The following is a 20,715-nucleotide window of genomic DNA, read 5'->3' as shown; positions in this document are numbered from 1 at the left end:
CTTTTCAAAATATACATTTGATGCTGGAGGGGGTGGTCTGTCAAATGTATACACTGTACGTGGTGTTAGTGACGTCGTATGATTTGGATAACTTTTATCCTCAAACGCAGAATCAAGAGTCCGAGAAATAGAAATGCTTAGAAGATGCTGCCTGGTATGACTGTTTCCCGACTACACTGTCTTGGCATTTCTCTGACTCACGTGAGAACCATCAGACATTGAGTGGTATGATCATGGGCCAAAGAAGCTGTTTTCATTTTTCCCCTTCAGTCGTCAGAAATTATTCAGCATTGAAAAGACGCCAAGCTGTATATATAGTTACGCATCTGTGCAGAACGTCTTGCTGTTGAGCAGTTGATTGCCAGCATTTGAATCCCTGACATAAGGATGAGCCTGGGAGAAATGAGAGAGAGACCTTGAGCCTCCAGGGTGCTTCGCCTTGGGCTGGTCAGTTCCTGTGCTGAGAGAAGGCTTGTGTGGGAGGCTTGGTTCTCTTTTGTCCCCCAGCATCACAGATGTTCTTTTTTGTGACCCACAGCAGGTTGACTGGGACAAGGGAATGTCCAAAACACAGAAGCATTCATCAGATGGTTGGTGTTTGAGCATAGATGTTCTTCAGCTTTGGACGCTGGGAGCCCAGGCAAAGCTGTATTTACTCACCAAGCCCAGACTTGTGTGGATGATTTAACCCTGAACAGTTGGAGTAGCCTCTTGGTGGTGGTTTGCCCGTCTCACGCGGCTTCCCCTCTTCCGGCTGGAGGTCTCACCATAGTCTGAGCAGGGCTGGGAGCCGGAGGGGGCTGTTTGGGGGAAACCAGGCGTGGGATGTGGCAGCACCGGCTACCGTTTCCATACCCCCCGCCCCAGGACTATTGGTCAAGGCGCTGGGAGTGGTGGAGGGGGCTGCGAAGAGGCTTGTGGATGTTCCATCATCTGTGCTTATTCCCGGGGATTAGCAATAATGTTTTTCATGAGTGAAACAAAGTCACTTCTGAAAAATCCTCCCTTATTTTTGTGGCTCCTAGCAAATAGGACAGTTCAAAGATGATGTAATTTTATGCAACAAGTGCCTGTCTGTCTGGGTCTAATGCGTGTGTTTAAAACACTCTTAATGATCGAGAGCTTTACACGCTCCTTCTGGAGGAGTCGTAGGATCTTCTCTGGGTGAAATGAGATGCCTTCCTTCTGGCCAACTGAGTCCATGGTTGGGCCGCTCGCTTCCTTTTCAACTTTGAAATGTCTCTGGGAGTTTCTTGTTGTTTCCAAGGGTTCTCTTGTGTAGGGTTTGGGTTTGGATTTATTTTTAAACCAGGTAACTCACAGGGTCACTAAGTGATGGGGCCCAGGTGTCGCATAACCCTCACATTGTCGTATAACATTGCACATTGGGATTGCACGATGAATCCCTGCTGAGCCATCGCTCAGAGATGGTTTCTCAGCCTCGGCTCTGCGGGTGTTTTGAGCTGGATAACTCTTTGCCGCGGGAGGCCACTCTGTGCCCCGTAGGATGCGTAACAGCATCTCTGGCCTCCACCGACTGGGTGCCAGTAACAACCCTCCATTTGTGCCAGTGTCTATGGGCAAAGCCAAGTGTCCCTGGGGAGGGAGGGGCCCCAAGTTACCCCCAGTTGAGCACCACCGGCTGGGAGAGAGAGACCACGTGCACAGTCTGGCCCGACATCTCTCCCCCAGCTCCCCTGGAGCTTCGGAGGGAAGCATCCCTGCAACCAGATGGACGTGGGGTGCTGTCCACGTGCCCCCTGGCCTTGACAGCGGAGTCGTGTTCTTCCTCTCGAGGGAGGGATGGTTTGACATGATTGTGAGGGGCTGCATAGGCTGTTCTGGTACCTTCGGAAGCCTTCTCATCTCCTTCCTCGCCCTGTACGGGCGGACACACACACGCACGCACGCACACACACACACACACACACACACACACACACGCGCCGCCGAGCCTCCCCAGTGACGTCTGAGCTCGGCTAATTATTAGATTTTCCCGGGGGCAGGCTGGTGACAGGATGTGCAGAAAGCAGACACTGCTCGTTCGCCTTTGCTCTCAACCTCTTGACAAACATCTTCAGAGGTGCCCTTTGAAATGGGAAGGTGGGAGGGTAGACGTTTGGGTCTTTCTTTGCAGGAGAATTAGAGACCAGCAGTGCTCAGAGCAGGGAATAAGGTCTGCTCCCTGCTCCTTGGCTTTTATTAGGAGGTGAAAGGGGTCTTGTAAACCCGTGCCGAGGACGAGCCCTTGAGCCCTGTGACACTCGCCCCAGCTGCCTGATAGAAGAATCCCTGGGGAGGTTACAAACCCAGATGCCAGACTACGCCCTGGCCAGTTGCGTCAGAGCATCTGGGGGTGGGACCCAGGCATCTGAGGAGTTGGTTGTGTTGTGTTTCTCAGGCATCTGTGTTTTGTAAAGCTTCCCGGTGCCTTTAGATCAGCTGCCGTCACTGCCCTGGGAGGATGTTGTGTCTGGAGCATCTCTGTAATTGTAGCTAAATAGTTCCCACCTAGGAGTGGAGCTGTGGGTGGGTGAGATTAACGAAGGGTAAAATAAGAGTTTGCAGGACAGGCGTTTGGGGAAGAGGAGGCCTTGGAGTGACCTCTTTCCATCGAAGCAGAGGCCCAGACGACGGGCGGCAGCGTGTAACTGCCCTCGGGCGTGAGTCGGTGCCCAGCCTCAAGTTGTGTGTTTTTGACCACGGCAGTCGTAAAGGGCCATGACCATGGGGCTTCCTGGCCGCTAATTATAGTTTTCCTAACGCACATCACAGGCCTGATTCCAGCCTGCTCACGACAGTGGAATTCATCTCTCTCAGGTTTGTTGGAACCTACCACTCATCAAATTTGCTCTGCCCCTCTCTGCCCCTTTAGTTGTCTTTTTTTCTCTTCTATCCTTTCCCTCTTTTACTCATCTGCAACGTGCACACTTCTAGCTGTTGTGGATTGTGTTGTTTGTGTGTGACTCTGGTTCTCCAGGTGACAGCGGGACAGGAACCCGCATTAGGGGGCAGGGTGGCCGTGTGGTCAGTCTCTCCTGTCCTCCTGGTAGCCTCTGAGCCTCTCATGGGGACTTTGAAACCACCCACCCGAGCACTGGGACTTCGTTTCATTCAACTGAACACATTGTCAGTGAAAGGACACTCTTGGGACTTCCCTGGTGGTCCAGCGTGCTTTCACTACAAGGGGTGCGGGTTTGATCCCTGGCTGGGGAACTAAGATCCCACATGCCTCGTGGCGAGGCCAAAAATTTTCTTCTTAATTTTTGCAAAGGGAATAAAAGGACACTCTTGAATTTAATGTATATAAAAATATGACTTTTACATTAAACAAATGGGCCTCAGTAGGGAAAACATAAAATAGTTGATGTCTCCCCACAATTGCCTCATTCTCATTTATCTTATGAGTCTAGTCCTTCCCTGCTTCTTAAATGAAATCTAGATCTATAATTTCTATGGTCACTCTTGAATAATACATAGCCTTCTGTTCACTTTTAACTCCCCCAAATAGTCTCATTTCTGTAATTAAAATAATGGTTCTTTTATAATGGTCAGACTCCCTCAAGGCCATGATATGTCCCACCAGTGGGTCCCTCTGACCAGCGGGTTGGCTTTCTTGTCTCTCGTTTTTGGGGCCATTTCAGCAGAATAAAGTGAATTTGGTTTGGGAAAGTGTTTGCTACTTTATTCTTGGGTGCATAACAATTCATGATTATCATAACTTGGTAGGTGGCTCTTCTGTTCTTAAATGCATTATCTCTGTTGGTGCTTTTGCCTTGGGTTCCAACGTGTCTGATGCTGCTCTCAGTATCACATTGTACCGATATTGCTACACCGGCTTTCTTTGCAGTATTGTTTGCTGGTATAATTTTTTTACTTTTTTGTTTTCAACTTTTCTGTGTCATGTTTTAAGCAGTTTAAGGCTGAGTGTGTGTGAGAGGTAATCCACGTTTATCTTAATAAGTGAGTTTGTTCCATTTAGAGTTACTGTGATTGCACTTAGAGTTGGACTTGTTCTGCTATGTTATTTACTTTTCCTGCCACCATGTTTTTTTTTTCTTCTTTTTGTAACCTTCCTGCATTCCATCAAAAATACAGGGCTTGTTTTTTTTCTCTCTCTGTTGGTTTAGAATTTATATCTCTGTTCTTTGCAAATTTTAACAAACATACTTAAAAGGGTATTTACCATTCTCCTGAAGGACACAAACTCCCTCTGACACTGTGACTTGCTGAAAATAATTGTCAAATCCCTGCTACCCCATTTTAAGGTCCGTTTTATTTTAATTGTAAGTACTTATGCTGATTCACCTTTTACATCTAAATTTACCAACTTTGGTTACCATTTTCTTTCCAGGTTCTGTTACTTCTTGCTGGGATGCATTTAGGGTTATTTCAGTAAGCATAAGTAGGAGATAATCTCTGCACAGAGGCCCCTGTCTATCTAAAAAATACTCTCAAATGGTAATTTAATTGGGTAGAGAATTTTAGGTTAACAGTTGTTTTCCTCAGCACTTCTAAAGATACAATTCCATTACTTTTTGATACCTGTTGCTGTTGTAGTAACTGTCAGCCTAATTGTTGTTCTTTGCTGGTAATCTGACTTTCCCTCTGGTTCCTTTTTCGTTTTTCTTGTTACCACTGCAGTTTCACATGCAGTGATTCATCTTGATGTGGATTTCTTTTTTTTTTGTAACTTTTATTTTAGTTTTAATGAGATATAATTGACATGCAGCACTGTATAAGTTTAAGGTGTACAGCATAATGATTTGACATATCATTTTTTTTTTTTACAAGAGAACAAATCCACAGTTTTATCTACTTTTCAATAAGTTTAAATCCTTGAAGGGTACAGCATCACACGGATTCTGTGTCCAGTGGCGTTAGCAGGAAGGTTGCTTCCAAATTTGGCACAAACCATGCCACTGTTTCCATGAGCGCGAGTTATCTTTCCCCAGATTACTCTGGTTTTAGATTTTCCACCAGGAGTTACTGTGTTGTTCTTTGCTTTGTACATATAAGCACATCTCTTGCCTAGATAGAAATCAGTTTCATCTCGAGCATATACACCATCAATTTTCAGGAGAGCTGTGTGCTCCCTCTGGTTCCATAGACCCTGCTTATAGTCAGCAAAAATGGCCTTGGACCACAGCCTTCCAGACATATTTGTCATTTTAGAAGTCCTGTTCCCAGCAGGCTGGAGCACCCATTCTCGGAGGTCAGGGGACCAGCACCGTCAGTCCCATATCTCCTCCATTCTGTCTTCCCTGTTGCTGGATTCCATAGAAATCATGAGCTGGTGGAGCCTCGGGGCCACACCAGTGCCTCGTTGAGGCATATAGCTGAGCCTCCCCCACTTATTGCCCCCAGAGTTTCATATATCATTAAATGATTATCACAGTAAGTTTAGTAAACATGCATCACCTCATATAAATACAAAATTAAAGAAATCAAAAACAATATTTTTTCTTCCGATGAGAACTCTTAGGATTTACTCAGAACAAATGTCCTATATGTGGATTTCCTCTTATTTATCCACCTTGGGACTTGCAATGTGTTCTCATTTCTTATTGATTGTGGTGGCCCAGCCTGTCTAGCTCAGGGTATGTTTGCTGATGTCTGGGTCCCATTGCCCGGCAGTGTCTGGCAGGCATAGCTGATGACGCAGAGACTGGTAGCAGAAGGTCTCAGTCGGAGCTTCTGGAAGTGAAGATCTGTTTCCCCGAAATACAGGCTCTCTGAGGCAGCCACCGTGTAAATCTTACTGGAGTGCATTGGTCTAAAAGAATAAATATATTTCAGTTTTCTTACTTCACCTCTAATGCTCTTCATGAAATAACAGTTTTAGTCAGTTTCATAGTCAACAGCATTTCCCTCCAAAAACGTTTTGCCTTGTCTCCCTTTCCATACTGGAGGACTTCCCTTTCTGTCTGTAGCTATTCACTGGAGCCACCACCGCCATCCAACTAAAAAGCTTAGGAACCCTCTGCTCTGAGCTTACTAGTGCAGTTTTTGTTGTTGTTGTTTGTTTTGCGGTACGCGGGCCTCTTACTGCCGCGGCCTCTCCCGTTGCGGAGCACAGACTCCGGACGCGCAGGCTCAGCGGCCATGGCTCACGGACCCAGCCGCTCTGCGGCATGTGGGATCTTCCCGGACCGGGGCACGAACCCGCATCCCCTGCATCGGCAGGCGGACTCTAAACCACTGCGCCACCAGGGAAGCCCCCACTAGTGCAGTTTTTAAACGATAATTTTATGCATTAACCATTTGCTGGAGCACAATATTGTCATTCTAGCTAAGTTACTCTATATACTAATAAGTCCTTGCATTTATGGGTCTTACAGATGTATTTTTGTCCCCAGTTTAAAGTAGGAAACTCAGAGTGAGCGAGTAGGCGATTTTGGTTTTCTCTTGCAAAGTTATTTTTTATGGGTGCTATTTTTAATTTATTTTTTAATTGAAGTATAGTTGATTTACAGTGTTGTGTTAGTTTCAGGTGTACAGCAAAATGATTCAGTTATATATGTATATATACGTATATGTGTATGTATATATATGTATATTCTTTTTCAGATTGTTTCCCATTATAGGTTATTTAAAAATAATGCATATAGTTCCCTGTGCTATACAGTAGGTCCTTGTTGGTTATCTATTTTATATATAGTAGTGTGTATCGGTTAATCCCAAACTCCTAATTTATCCCTCCCAGTCCTTTCCCCTTTGGTAACCATGAGTTTGTTTTCTATGTGTGTGGGTCTGTTTCTGTTTTGTATATACGTTCATTTGTATCTTTTTTTTAGATTCCGCATATAAGCAATATCATATGATATTTGTCTTTGCCTGGCTTACTTCACTTAGTATGATAATGTCTAGGTCCATCCATGTTACTGGAAATGGCATTATTTTAGTCTTTTTTATGACTGAGTAATATTCCATTGTATGTATATACACACACACACACACACACACACACACACACACAGCACATCTTCTTTATCCATTCATCTGTTGATGGGCATTTAGGCTGCTTCCATGACCTGGCTATTGTAAATAGTGCTGCAATGAACATTGGGATGCACGTATCTTTTCAAATTACGGTTTTCTCTGGATATATGCCCAGGATTGGGATCGCTGGATCATATGGTAGCTCTATTTTAGTTTTTTAAGGAACCTTCATACTGTTCTCCATAGTGGCTGCACCAATTTGCATTCCCACCAACGGTGTAGGAGGGTTCCCTTTTCTCCACACCCTCTCCAGCATTTATTATCTGTAGACTTTTTGATGATGGCCATTCTGACCGGTGTGGGGTGGTACCTCATTGTAGTTTTGATTTGCATTTCTCTAATAAGTAGCAGTGTTGAGCATCTTTTCATGTACCTTTTGGCCATCTCTATGTCTTCTTTGGAGAAATGTGTATTTAGGTCTTCTGCCCACTTTTTGATTGGGTTGTTTTTTTTGATATTGAGCTGTATGAGCTGTTTTTATATTTTGGAGATTAATCCCTTGTTGGTTGCATCATTTGCAAATATTTTCTCCCATTCTGTAGGTTGTCTTTTCATTTTCTTTATGGTTTCCTTTGCTGTGCAAAAGCTTTTAAGCTTAATTAGGTCCCATTTGTTTATTTCTGTTTTTATTTCCGCTATTCTCGGAGGCAGATCCAAAAAGATGTTGCTGTGATTTATGTCAAAAAGTGTTCTGTCTTCCTCTAGGAGTTGTATAGCAGCCAGTCTTACATTTAGGTCTTTAATCCATCTTGAGTTTATTTTGTGTATGGTGTTAGGGAGTGTTCTATTTTCTTTCTTTTACATACAGCTGTCCAGTTTTCTCAGCACTATAGGTACTCTTAATGCAAAGCCCCGTGGGTTGATAGCATGATTTTTGAGGAGCTAGTCTTTAATATTTGGAGACGAGTTGACCAGTAAACACACATAACTAGAAAACTGCTTTGGGAGATTTGGGAAATCTAGCGGACCATTTGCAGAGAATGAAGGCATGGTGTTTCTTTTGCTTTTGGAACGGAAACTAGAGCTGCCTCTTGTGAGCTTGCCCCGCAACACCGCGCCCCCGAACACATTCTGCCCAAGAGCTGCCTTTTCAAGTCAGATTGGACTGACCTGGTCCGTGGATGAGTAGCACACGGCGCTTTGAGAGTTGGGAGGGAAGCTCACCGACTCCTTCTTGGCCAACTTCTACCCTGCCTGGCTCTAGCCGCTACAGCGTATCCACAGACCAGGCTCCACGGAGCGAGAAATCACAGAAGAAGACCTCAGCACCAGGGGCTGTGTTGGAAGGGGGGCCAGTTAACTCGTGGAAGACACCGCAGAAGCCTGGAACTGGTGGGTTTCAGTGCTTGTCATGCGCATCTGAGAAAACATCCCTGAAATGTGGGAGCTAAGGGGTGGGGGCAACGCTAAGGGGTGGCAGAGGGGTGCTGCCAGGAGGCAGGTTCCCCGGCAGGACTGGGGTGTGTGCACAGTAGGGGAGAGGCAGTGACCGAGGGCTGCCTGCCAGGAGCATGAACGTGCCTTCCTGTAGAAATCCCTCTGCGTATCTGTGGCATCTGTAAGAGAGCCTACGCTGCCTGGGATGTTTCTTCCCTTGTTATTAAGGACGCATGTTCCAGAGATGCACGCCAGCATCTGTCAGAGAGGTCAGAGTAATTCAAGAACGGACGAGAGCATTATTTATCTTGGTGAAGTCTGGTCAGGGAGGGCTTGTGTGCACGTGGATGTGCTGGACGGAGGGTCGCCCCCGACGGCTGTGATTGTAAAGAGGAGGGGGGAGTGACGTAGCTTGTCTCTGGGTTATTAAAACAACCATCTCCTTGGAACACAACTGAGCGTCTCCCGGAGCCTGTTCTGCTGAGCGAGTTTGGAGGCGAATGTGTCCTAGTAATTAGTTAGTAAAGAAATAGTTGTATGTTGCTCTTTTACTCACTCACCTCCATCTGGCTTGTTTTTTCCATTAACGAAAGTCCAGTCTTTAGAGCTCTCTTACTGCGTTCAGGGAAGCGGAAACCTGCTCAGCTGTGAGAAATCCTTAACAAATAAGATAATGGCCATTTCGAGATAGTGCTTCATGCTTGGGTTTATTTGCACCTTTCAGCCCCTGTGAGGGGAACTGTTTCATCACCCCCATGGGACAGATGCCCCGGAGCCCAAGGAGATGAAGGCGTGTAACCTAAGACAGTTCCTTGCGAGAGCCTTGTGGCTTGCTCGGGGCAGGGACTGTGGCTGTCGTTGTGTCCTGAGTGCCAAGGTGGTGCCTGGGCCAGAAGTTGCTCTGATATTTGGTCAGTGAAGTTAAAAATGGAGCATCAAGTGCCAACCGAGTGGTCTCCTCACCGCACGCCTCATGCGGGAGGATACTTGCTTTTGGCGAACATTTCGAAGTGGGATGAGTGGAAGGTTGAAGGGTCTTGGGATTTTTGTTGTGAAACCTCGGTCAGGTCTGCAAAAATGATATGGGTGCTGACGGCAAACTGCACAACCGAGAAAAGCCTGCGGGATGGGAAATGTGAGTGGAATAACAGCTAAATAGAAAACTGCAGGAGACGAGAGGAGAGGGCCCGATGCACCCACCGGCGAGGAAGGGCGTGAGGGAAGTAAGCAGAAACTCGCACATCGGTTAGCGGGTGCCGTAAATTGCAGTGCGGTTGCTGCCGGGAGTTCATTTCTCTGTGCTCGTCACATCAGGTTAATGGAGAGTTAAATGGCTCTTGAAACAGGCCGGCTGGAGGAGCTGGGAGCTGGGTCCTGTGTCCCGGGGCCTGGCCGCGCTCTGCAGGGGAGGCTCCCTTGCCCGTGCTCCGAGCTGCTTCCATTGCTGCCTGTCCGGCTCCCCCCTGGGGGGCTGCAGCAGAAGTAAGTCACTCGCTGGCTAAAATGAAGGTTTTCCAGGACTGTGTTCCTTTCTGGAGACTCTAGGAGAGGATCCGTTTCCTTGCCCTTTCCAGCCCCCAGGCACATCCTCATTTCTGGGCTCAAACCCTCTTCCTCCACCTTCAGATCCAGCAATGGCAGGATTCTCTCTCCTGCTTCCATTTCCAAGGACCCTGATGACATGGAGCCCACTGGGATAACTCAGGAGTGTCTCCCTATTTCAAGGTCAGCTGATTAGCAGCTGTAATTACCCTTTGGCATATGGCATCATGCAGTCGCAGGTTCCGTGGATTAAGGAAGCGGGCCTTTTGGGGAGGAGGGAATTGTTCTGCCGACCGCAGCAGGGAAACAAGTTTAAAGCTGGTGAGGCTAGAGCTCCTTTATTCCTTCCTGCAATTGCATAGTTGGGAAATTGAGGCCTGGGGCGTAACATTTATTATGCACCACTGGGTATTAAATGCTTCCAGTGCTTGTCTAATCTTCACGACCACCCTTTGAAGTGGGCATTTTTATGTTCCCACTTTAATGATAAGAAAACTAAGGCTCACGACTGACAAGCCTGCCCTCTGTCAGCCTGCCCTGTGTCACAGAGCCGGTACGTGGCAGAGCTGAGAATCTCACACCTCCAGGTGGCAGAGGGCCCAGCCCATCCATACCCTTCCTACCACCTACCACATGCTGGGTGGGCGTAGCTCCCTAACAGATCCCCGGTTTCCTGCCTGGTGTTCTTTTTCCGTTATACCATTCTGCCAGCTCACATTTTCCTCCAGTGATGGAGCAATAATACATTTTCCAGAAGTTCCTTTTTCAAGGAAGATTGCAGTATCATTGGTATTTCAAGCCTTCTCAACTTTTGTAACTCCTGATTGCCTTCTCTAAGGGGCACCATGTTTTTCTCATCCCCTCAGAGCATGATTTTTTATTGTATTGATAAATTGCCCAGTTCAAACACATCAGAAGATTTACGTGGAAATTCTAAGATGAAAACTTCACCTGGTCCCCATTCCTCTCCCTACCTCCTGCTGTTTCTTGGGACTGAATCCTGGATTTCTTTTATTGTCTTTGGCACATTCCTTCTGTCTGTTTTGTTTCTTCTGTCTTTTTTTTTTTTTTTTAACAAGCTTGGATACTTTAAAAAAGAATGTATGAACTCCGATGTGTGTATGACCCATTTGAACCGTGGTGTAATATCTGTCAGGTTCTGTGAAAAGCTACAGCAGCCCCTTTGTCCAAGACCAGGGCCCTCACATATTGTTTTCTGTTCCTTTTCATCTTTGTAAGGCTCTGGGCTGGGCTGCACTGAAAATCGGAAGAGTCCCTCATTCCGCCACCCAGCCCCATAGGTTCCCTTGTTCTGATGCCTGTGCAGGGCGCAGAACAGGGCAGCCAACCCACAGGAGTTGTCCAGCCATGGTCTTTGGTCTCCACTAATCCCCTGATCCACAAGGGGATAAGAGCTGGGGAGAGGTCTGGGCTGCTCACAAAGGATCAGAGGGACAAAATCACCTCCTAATATGTGAGAGGGTTTGAGATTTGGAGCGTCTCAGTCGTAAACTAAACTCGTTCTCTTTTGCAAACACTGTTTTTAAAAAACATTCCAAACTATATTATCCAGAAAAATAATGTATTTAAAATATGTATACATATATGTATATATACATTATATATATTACATATAATATATGTAAAATTTAAAGAAGAAAGTAAAAAGAATACTCATCTTAGACAGTAGAATGTTACCAGTTTGTTTGACCATCCATGTAAGATAATCTGTCACCCTCAGGTCAACATTATCTTGAATTCTATTTTTTCCTTCCTTTTCTTTATAGTTTGCCAACTGTTTGTATCCCAAAGAAGTATATTGTTTATTTCTTCTAATTTTTATTTTATATTGGAGTATAGTTGATTAACAATGTTGTATTAGTTTCAGGTGTACAGCAGTGATTCAGTTATACATACACATGTATCTATTCTTTTTCAAATTCTTTTCCCATTTAGGTTACTACAGAATATTGAGCAGAGTTCCCTGTGCTATACAGTAGGTCCTTCTTGGTTATCTATTTGAAATAAAGCAGTGTGTATATGTCAATCCCAAACTCCCAATTTATCCCTCCACCCCACCTTTCCCCTCTGGTAACCATAAGTTTGTTTTCTAACTCTGTGAGTCTATTTCTGTTTTGTAACTAAGTTCATTTGTATCATTTTTTTAAGATTCTGCATATAAGCGATGTCATATGATATTTGTCTTTCTCTGTTTGACTTACTTAGTATGATAATCTCTAGGTCCTTCTGTGTTGCTGCAAATGGCATTATTTTATTCTTATGGCTGAGTAGTACTCCGTTGTATATATGTACCACATCCTCTTTATCCATTCCTCTGTTGATGGAGATTTAAGTTGCTTCCATGTCTTGGAAGCAACTTAATAGTGGTGCAATGAACACTGGGGTGCATGTATCTTTTTGAATTATGGTTTTCTCCAGATATATGCCCGGGAGTGGGATTGCTGGATCATATTGTAGTCCTATTTTTAGTTTTTTAAGGAACCTCTCTACTGTTTTCCATAGTGGTTGTATCAATTTACATTCCTACCAACAGTGTAGGAGGGTTCCCTTTTCTCCACACCCGCTCCAGCATTTACTGTTTGTAGACTTTTTGATGGCTATTCTGACTGGTGTGAGGTGATACCTCATTGTAGTTTTGATTTGCATTTCTGTAATAATTAGCGATATTGAGCATCATGTTGCGATGTTGGCATTTTCACGTGCCTCTTGGCCACCTGTATGTCTTTGGAGAAATGTCTGTTTAGGTCTTCTGCCCATTTTTTGATTGGGTTTTCTTTTGATGTTGAGCTGCATGAGCTGTTCGTAAATTTTGGAGACCAATCCCTTGTCAGTCACGTCGTTTGCAAACATGTTCTCCCATTCTGAGTGTTGTCTTTTCGTTTTGTTCATGGTTTTCTTTGTTGTGCAAAAGCTTTTAATTTTTTGTTTGTTTTGTTTGTTTTTTGTGGTACGTGGGCCTCTCACTGTTGTGGCCTCTCCCGTTGCGGAGCACAGGCTCCAGACGCACGGGCTCAGCGACCATGGCTCGTGGGCCCAGCCGCTCCACAGCACGTGGGATCTTCCTGGACCGGGGCACGAACCCGTGTCCCCTGCATCAGCAGGCGGACTCCCAACCACTGCGCCACCAGGGAAGCCCAATCATATGATTTTTATTCTTCAGTTTGTTGATGTGGTGTATCACACTGATTGATTTGCGGATATTGAAAAATCCACGCATCCCTGGGATAAATCCCACTTGATCGTGGTGTATGATCCTTTTAATGTGCTGCTGGATTCCATTTGCTAGTATTATGTTGAGGATTTTTGCGTCTACGTTCATCAGTGATATTGGCCTGTAATTTTCTTTTTTGTATCTTTGTCTGGTTTTGGTATCAGGGTGATGGTGGCCTCATAGAATGAGTTTGGGAGTGTTCCTTCCTCTGCAATTTTTTGGTATAGTTTCAGAAGGATAGGTGTTAACTCTTCTCTAAATGTTTGGTAGAATTTGCCTGTGAAGCCATCTGGTTCTGGACTTCTGTTGGTTGGGAGTTTTTTTTTCTTTTTACCCTTTTGGGAAATTTGATATTCTAACCTAGGTAACTCCAAATTAAAAAACGCCAGCTTTTTCATAAATTTTTGTACAGTTCCACTTGCAGTTACATATAAACTTAGATATTAGTGATATTTTTTAAAATAAAAGGGAAGGCTTTTGCCAACTTTTAAAAAAATGTTTATTTTCTTACTAGTCATACATTTTATACACATCAGTGTATATATGTCAATCCCAATCTCCCAATTCATCCCACCCCCACCCCCCCACCGCTTTCCCCTTGGTGTTCGTACGTTTATTCTCTACATCTGTGTATCAATTTCTGCTCTGAAAACTGGTTCATCTGTACCATTTTCTAGGTTCCACATATATGCGTTAATATACAATATTTGTTCTTCTCTTTCTGACTTAACTTCACTCTGGTTGGGAGTGTTTTAATCACAGTTTCAGTTTCATTACTTGTGATTGGTCTGTTCATATTTTGTATTTCTTCCTGGTTCAGTCTTGGGAGATTGTACCTTTCTAAGAATTTTTTCATTTCTTCTAGGTTGTCTATTTTATTGGCATATAGCTACTTGCAGTAGTCTCTTATGATCCTTTGTGTTTCTGTAGTGTCTGTTATAACTTCTCCTTGTTCATTTCTAATTTTATTGAATTGAGCCCTCTCCCTTTTTTTTCTTGATGAGTCTGGCTAAAGTTTTATCAATTTTGTTTTTCTTTTCAAAGAACTGGCTTTTAGTTTCATTGATCTTTTCTATTTTCTTTGTCTCTATTTCATTTATTTCTGCTCTGATCTTTATGATTTCTTTCCTTCTACTAACTTTGGGTTTGGTTTGTTGTTCTTTCTCTAGTTGCTTCAGGTGTAAGGTTAGGTTGTTGATTTGAGGTTTTTCATGTTTCCTGAGGTATATTGTTTAGTTTTGCTTTTTTTTTTTTTTTTGCGGTACGCCGGCCTCTCACTGTTGTGGCCTCTCCCGTTGCGGAGCACAGGCCCCGGACGGGCAGGCTCAGCGGCCGTGGCTCACGGGCCCAGCCGCTCCACAGCATGTGGGATCTTCCCGGACCGGGGCACGAACCCGCGTCCCCTGCATCGGCAGGCGGACTCTCAACCACTCTGCCACCAGGGAAACCCTAGTCTTGCTTATTTATTTATTTTTTTTTTATAATTTTTTTCTTTTTTTTTTTTTTTTTTTGCGGTACGCGGGCCTCTCACTGTTGTGGCCTATCCCGCCGCGGAGCACAGGCTCCGGACGCGCAGGCCCAGCGGCCATGGCTCACAGGCCCAGCCACTCCGTGGCATGTGGGATCCTCCCAGACCGGGGCATGAACCCGCGTCCCCTGCATCGGCAGGCGGACTCCCAACCATCTGCGCCACCAGGGAAGCCCGTCTTGCTTATTTTTGAATAAGCAATGGAATGGAGTCATACTGTAGATAGTCTTCTGTGACATATTGTATCACTGGATGGTACAGTTTTGATATTCATCCATGCTGATGCAGGTAGCTGTAGTCTATTCATTGTCACTGCTCTGTTACGGGCACTGTCTGGATTTCTCCTCTTGTCTTTTGGGTTGTTTGGTTGCTTCTCGTTATTATAAAACCGTGTTTCTGGTTATTATATAACCATGTCATAAAAACATGCCTCGGCATCTCCCCGTTCCTGTGTGTCATCACTTCTCCAATGTATATTCCTAAGAGGAGGTGTGCTGTGCTATAGGATGTGTACGTGTTCAACTTATGTTATTTTTGTTGTTTAAAAATTGTGGCAAAATATACGTAACATAACGTTTACCGTTTTGACCATTTTTTGGTGTACAGTTTAGTGACATTAAGTTCATTCACATTATTGTGCTACCATCACCAACATCCATCTCCAGAGCATTTTTTCATCTTACAAAACTGAAACTCTGTACCCATCAAACACGAATTTCCTCTTCTCCCGCCTTCCAAGCCCTTAGCAGCCACCATTCTACTTTCTGTCTCTATGAATTTGGCTACTCTAGGTACCTCGTATAAGTGGAATCATGCAATATTTGTCCTTTTATGACTGGCTTATTTTTCTTAGCATGATGTCCTGAGGTTCACGCGTGTTATAACACGTGGGAATTTCCTTCCTCGTTAAAGCTAAATAATACTCTATTGTGTGTATTGACCACATTTTGTTTACCCATTGATCTGTCAGACACTTGCGTTGCTTTCACCTCTTGGCTCTTGTGAACAATATTGCTATGAACATGGGTGTACAAATATCTCTTCAAGTCCTACTTTCAATTCTTCTGGGGTACATACTCAGAAGTGGAATTTCTGGATCAGATGGTAATTCTATTTTTAATGTTTTGAGGGCCCTCTGTTCTTTTCCACGATAGCTGAACTCTTTTACGTTCCAGCAGCTATGCACAAGGAGTTCTAGTTTATCCACATCCTCACCAACACTTGTTATTTTCTAATTGTTTCATAGCATCCGTCCTAATGGGTGTTAAAAGGTGTCTCATGGTGGTTTTGACCTGCGTTTCCACAATGACTGGTGATGCTGAGCATCTTTTCATGTGCCTATCGGCCATCTGTGTCTCTTCTTTGGACAAATGTCTATTTAAGTCCTTTGCATATGTTCCATTTTACTGAGAAATGCCAAATGGTTTAAGTGGTTGTAATAGCTTATACCTAACCAGCAATTTATGAAAATTTCATTATGCATATCTGTGCCACTCTTGTATGGTCAGACTTTCTGCCATCTGCTGGATGAAATGATATATCCTTATGGTTTTAGCTTGCAAATGCTATAAAGTGTCATCTTCTGGTTTGTGATGTATCGTTCTCATTTTTTGGGGTAATATCTTTTGATGAACAGAAGTTTAAATTTTAATGTGGTTAAATTGATCAGTCTTGGGCTTCCCTGGTGGCGCAGTGGTTGAGAGTCCGCCTGCCGATGCAGGGGGCACGGGTTCGTGCCCCGGTCCGGGAAGATCCCACATGCCGCGGAGTGGCTGGGCCCGTGAGCCATGGCCGCTGAGCCTGCGCGTCCGGAGCCTGTGCTCCGCAACGGGAGAGGCCACAGCAGTGAGAGGCCCGCGTACTGCAAAAAAAAAAAAAAAAAAAATTGATCAGTCTCTTCCTTTATGGCACATGCTCCCAGGTCATGAACATATTTTCCTATAATTTTTTATAGGTTTGGCAACTTTCACAATTAGGTTCTTCACCCAAATAGGATTTAGCTGTGAGGTAGGGTGTGAGTGGAGCTTTTCTCATTTCCCCAGGTGGATGACCCGTTGAATTGTTTCTTAGAGCAGTCCGCCCATTATCAGGGACCTTTTGCAAACTGTACACCCTTTTCCCCCTATTCTGACAAGTGAATCCTGAAGTGTGTGTGTGTGTGTTTGTGAAAAAACACCCAGTGGGCTCTGACCTCTGCTCTTGCTGGGAACCGCTGCCACGAGGGGGAATATCTCACCTGTTGACGGGCTGCTAGAGTGTATTAGTAGAGTGGTCTGTTAGTCACGTGTCTTCAGCTCTGTTCAGAGCTAACCGGCTGCCCTCTCAGGGTTGGACCTGGAACCTTGTCTTGTATTATATACTTTTACATGTCTGTGTTCTGAAGAAATGAAGAGAGGGTTGACTGGCAAGTTTATCACAGGTAACATGAGGCAGCTGTAAGGATGCAGCCAAAGGGGTGATGGCCCTGGTTTTCCCACCTGGCAGATGTTTTTTTGACCTGTCCCCCCACGTCCTCCCTGGAGATGATGTTTCCTAGGGGGCCAGCATTTTCTTTTTTAATCGGGGTCGTTCCTGCCTCCCTCCCTAGGCAGGTGGTCATGGGGAGTTGGGAGGCGTGTCTAGGTTGCCTGGGGGATACAGCCATGGCTGTCACTGCTGTTACTGGCGTTGTTATTCTGGGCCAAGGTGAGGGGCATGATGGGGGGGCGTCCCATGTAATTCCAATCCACAAAACCCTGGAGATGCTAAAGTGGGTGCTCCCCCACATGATTCCTTGTCCTCTTTGGAGTAAAATAAGGTTGAGGGTCAGTCAGTGGTCTTCCTTCTTGTAAGGAAGTCTCTCTCCCAAGGTGCTTTTAGGAGCTGCAGACCCTGCTGCCACCTCCCCGCCGCTACGCTTGCTCGCCATCCCCCCACGCTGGAGAGCTGAGTCCTCCCTGTGGCGGAGCCCAGAGCTCCTGGAGCGATGGACGTGGGTTATTGATGCGGGATTATTAACCATAATTATCTCATGATATTTGGTTGTAATGAATACATACCTGAGGATTGGGTGTGCCTACAATGGGATTTTTTTTTTTTAATTGGACTGATCTCTCTGGGCTTCCCATGGGGAAACTCTGTCCTTAAGAGACTTAAAACGCCGAGTTCACTGTAAATGCAAAAAGGGGGGGTGTTCTGTTCTCAGAGAAAGCAGACAGCAGCTGAATGCTGGGAGCCAGTTGCAGGTTTAGCTTGGGAATCAGGCTAAACTTGCAGGTTCGCTTCTCCCCATGACAACTGTTGCCTGGGGCCCACTGATAATCACAGCGGTCATTCTTCCCGAGTGTCCTGCAATGGCCTGGCTCTTCCCAGTGGAAATCTGAGAGGATGCTCAGCTTTCTGGAGTGACTACGTCCACAGCCTTAGACCTTCCCTGGCGGGTCCTCAGATGCTGCCAACCCACACGGGTACCAGGGACCCCTGGGCTGCCGTCACAAAGTGCCACAAACTGGGTGTTGGCTTAAAAACCAGAAGTTTATTCTCTCCCAGTTGTGGAGTCTAGAATCAAGGTGTCACAGGGCCACGCCGTCTCTGCAGGCTCTGGGGGGGGCCTGTCCAGGCCTCTCTGCTCTTCTGCTCCCGGGCTCCCTGGCTTCAGCTGCCTAACTGCCGTCTCTGCCTCCGTCCTCACAAAGACATCTTCCCCTATGTGTCTGCGCCCCACAAGCTGTTCTCTTTCCCTCCCTCTCTCTCTCTGTGTCTCTCTGACTCTGCTCCTCTAACGAGGACACCAGTCACGCTGGATTAGGACCTATCCTCGTCCAGGTGATTGCATCTTACCTCAGTGACATCTGCAAAGACCCCGTTTCCAGTTAAGGGTCCATGCACAGGTACGGGGGTTAGGACTGACCAGATCTATTTATTTATTTACTTATTTGGTTGCGCCGGGTCTTAGCTGCGGAAGGCGGGCTCCTTAGTTGCGGCATGTGGGATCTAGTTCCCGACCAGGGATTGAACCCGGGCCCCCTGCATTGGGGGTGCAGAGGCTTAACCACTGCGCCACCAGGGAAGTCCCATTGAGCAGATCTTTCTGGGGGACACAGTTCACCCCACAGCACTGGACGCCCAGAGATGGAGAGAAAGCCCCTGGAAACTCTCGTAGGAATGTGACATCCACACGCAGGGTCAGTGGGCTTGCATGTTCCGTTTCTTCTCTTGGTAATTCATTTTACTGTACTTCTCTTAAACTGGAGGGGTCGCCTGAGCAGGGCTGCCTGACCCTATCCTCACCGCCTCCCCCCAAGTCCCCCACACTGGGGTCCCCCGAGAGGCCTCCCATGGGGGTCAGGACAGCTGGCTGGACGTCACCCCAGCTCCCCTTCCTCACTTCCATGTTGTGGTGGGTCCACTAGTCCTCAGTTCCCAAACGCTCAGAACTGCCCTTGGCCGCCATCTCTGCAGGCTCCGCGGGCCCAGTCAGCTTCCTCCACCGCAGGGTCTCCTGGTCCTGCCCCTTCAGTTCCGGCCTCTATTGCAGGGGTCCCATCCCCCCCCCCACTCGGCCCTGCCCTCCAATCAGTTCTGCACAGTCTCTCCCAGTCCCAGCAATCACTGGGGACTGGCTTTCCGGTGGATGAAGTAAACTCCTTAGCTGGGCATCAGGAAGCCCCTTCCACCATTGTCTTCCACGCCATCCCCAGGAGCCCTGGTGACCGCCCAGGCCACGTGCCATACACCTGCTCCTGCCTCCAGGCTGCAACCCCCTGGTCGGCTGCCCCTGCAGGGCCCTCTCCCCTCCAGTCCCTGGTGCTGAGGCTCCCAGATCCCTGAAGAACCCTCTGGAAGTGAGTGCTCCCCCCCTGGGAGCTCCAGCACGCATCACACACTGCCCTGTTTTGTTCTTATTCGGGTGTGCGTCTGGACATCTCTGCTGGACCCTAAGCTCCTTGAAGGCAGACACTGTCTTAGGCGTTTTTATCTCTGTCACGGTGGAGTTCTATTTAACATACAGTCAAACTCAAATGACTATTTGCTGAATGAATGAATATCGGTGCCAACTAAGGCTGAGCAGCTGAACCCACTCTGGTGAAGGTGAGGGCCCCTGGCACGTGCGTCCCCATGCAGACAGGTGGAGCTCCTCTCCCTCCCCGCCGAGAATACAGGGCCATCATGCATCGCCACTACATTAGCTGTTGACGCCAACACACTAAGTTGATAAAAATAATTTTTTTTTAAACTGTAAACATTTCTACCTAAGTCCCTTAAAACTCCCCGTGGTTTCTGCTTTTCATCGACAGTGAAATGTTTTATGACTTTGGTACAATACGTATAATGAGCAAAAGATAAACTCCCACTCGGAGAAAATACTAAACAAAAATTTCGACAAGCTTAAAGAAACCAAATATTTATAACCAAGAGAAAGAAAACGAAAATAGTTGATGGCAACTTATTTAATAACAGGATGAATGAAAATTCAGAGCTACAGAAAAATATCACTGACTCACGTTTTCAGATGCTAGGGTGTGAGATATATGCCATATATAAGATATATAAATATGTGTAACATATGTATTTCTGTTGGAACTATGGAAATTGATGGATTGGAACAGATTCTTCAGAATTTCTTTTATGTTAGTTCAGGGTCAGCCACTTCTGTGTTTTGGGGTGGAATCAGTGGACCGAGGGTGAGATGTTGGTGAGGGAACCACTTGGTTTGTAAACTGGGACGGACACCAGATCCTTGTATCTTACAACCTGAGGTCATAGGTGGTCACCGCTGCTTTTCAGGGGCTGTCAGTGACCTAAGGGGTGCTGTCCTTTCAAAGCACTTTGATGCACAAGGACGAAAGAAGTGTCCTCTGGTAGCACCACCAGCAAATGACACCACCATCGCAGTGTCAGGCCTCATCTCTACTTTTAGTCCTGTTATAAATGGAGACCCAGGGCTCGCCTCGGGTGACCTCAGGAGACAGTTGGCCACTTACCTTATTTGTTTGGCAGCAGTAAGAGATGGGGTTTTTGATCCACCAGCAGCGTTTTTGATTTCTGAGGCTTT

At 46.0% G+C, this 20,715-nt stretch overlaps 1 protein-coding gene and 1 pseudogene across 3 annotated transcripts in view; one reads left to right on the top strand and one right to left on the bottom strand.

Annotated features, from left to right (window-relative positions):
• The window catches only part of MTCL1 (microtubule crosslinking factor 1), a gene marked incomplete at its 5' end in the record, with an annotated part of 122,338 nt that overhangs the window by 27,250 nt on the left and 74,373 nt on the right, over positions 1–20,715 (top strand). The window lies entirely within an intron of this gene.
• On the bottom strand, positions 4,583–5,207 carry LOC309831319 (large ribosomal subunit protein eL33-like; annotated as a pseudogene). Its single transcript has one exon. The product of its transcript is annotated as a large ribosomal subunit protein eL33-like (transcript).

This window comes from Grampus griseus, assembly GCF_964374135.1.
Source record: "Grampus griseus genome assembly, chromosome: 12".
Classification (NCBI taxonomy): domain Eukaryota; kingdom Metazoa; phylum Chordata; class Mammalia; order Artiodactyla; family Delphinidae; genus Grampus; species Grampus griseus.
Note: the sequence above shows the minus strand (reverse complement) of the source record. Positions and strands in the feature narration are given on the sequence as shown.